The following is a 1,540-nucleotide window of genomic DNA, read 5'->3' as shown; positions in this document are numbered from 1 at the left end:
AGGATCGTCGGCTTGGGGGTACGCCCGTTTCCGTTTCAACTTGTCTCGCGAGGGTGGTTTCGGGGCCAGCAGGAGAGCTCGTCGGGGTAGCAGGCCCTGCAGCCGTGGTCACCGCCAAACCCCCACAACTCGAGCAAGTGAAAAAAAAAAGTAACAAATAAGAAAGGATCTCTGTCGGCTTGGGGGTACGCCCGTTTCCGTTTCAACTTGTCTCGCGAGGGTGGTTTCGGGGCCAGCAGGAGAGCTCGTCGGGGTAGCAGGCCCTGCAGCCGTGGTCACCGCCAAATCCCCACAACTCGAGCAAGTGAAAAAAAAAGTAACAAATAAGAAAGGATCGTCGGCTTGGGGGTACGCCCGTTTCCGTTTCAACTTGTCTCGCGAGGGTGGTTTCGGGGCCAGCAGGAGAGCTCGTCGGGGTAGCAGGCCCTGCAGCCGTGGTCACCGCCAAACCCCCCACAACTGTTGGGCGCCTACCTGCGCGGGGCAGGAGGACACTTTCCGATTTCAAATCTCCGTTTGCCGAGTCCACCCCGAACGCACGCGGGCGGGCGGGTTCGCATCACCCTTCGTCACAAGGGGCGAAGCCCGTTCCACCGTCTCGTCAGTAGTGCCGACCGGTCTGTGATCGACGAGGGGAGCCACACCAGGTCCGGCCCTGCTGCTTGGCGGCACCGCGTCGTCGGGAGCTCGCGACAGACGGAGGGTTTCGGTGTACTCTCCAGCCACGGGAAACGAAGCCGGTGATGCAGGCGCCGGTCTTTCGCTCCCAAATCGGCTGGGTTTACATCGTTGCTATCTAGTCACGCTCCCTTCAAACCCGACGGGGTACCTATTCCCCTCACCCGTCTGTGCGTATACAGCCTCTTTGCACTTGCGGGATGGGGGTGGTGGTTTAAAGACTCTCGAGTTGCCGCCCGTCGGTCTCCGAGCTCCGTGCAGTAGTGATCCCCAGCGAACTGCCAGCAGGGCGAACGAGCGATCCCGCTCTCGGTCGGGGCGCCTGGCGTCGATCGGTGGTCGGTGGCTTGCGGGCAAGCTGCGCTGTGAGTGTGGGAACGAGTATGACGAGCCGTTGCCGCGACTCCCAGTCCACCTCGGCGGTGGCTGGGCCGGGCGGGCGTCTGCTCGGGCGAGTGCCGCCCCCGCCTCCTCGCAGGAAGTCCGCTCGCCGACACGCCGCCACGTGCACGCGTCAGTGACGCTGCCGAACCGATGGCCGGTGCCCGTTCCCGCCTCTGCTTTTCCTAGGGCAAAGCTGCTGCACGCCTCGTGATACTAGGCGGGCGACATGGTGGCGGTGATCCTGCCTCCGTCGCTGCGGTGCGTTGGGGCACGCATCGCCTCTTGGGCGCCCTGTCCTCCTCCCCCCAATAGACGTATGTTTCTGCGGGCCGCACCAGGATGGTGCTCCCCATCGCTTCACGCCACCCTGCTCCGCCCGCACGCCGGCGTGCAGGTGGCTGTAGCTCAAGGTGGGGAGCGTATGTGCGGTCCGGGTCGCTTTCCTCTGGCGAGGGAGAGACCTAAAACAAACTCAGAC

The sequence above is a fragment of the Chiloscyllium punctatum genome, unplaced genomic scaffold (genome assembly GCF_047496795.1).
Source record: "Chiloscyllium punctatum isolate Juve2018m unplaced genomic scaffold, sChiPun1.3 scaffold_937, whole genome shotgun sequence".
NCBI classification, from domain to species: Eukaryota; Metazoa; Chordata; class Chondrichthyes; order Orectolobiformes; family Hemiscylliidae; genus Chiloscyllium; species Chiloscyllium punctatum.
This window is presented reverse-complemented; position numbering follows the sequence as displayed.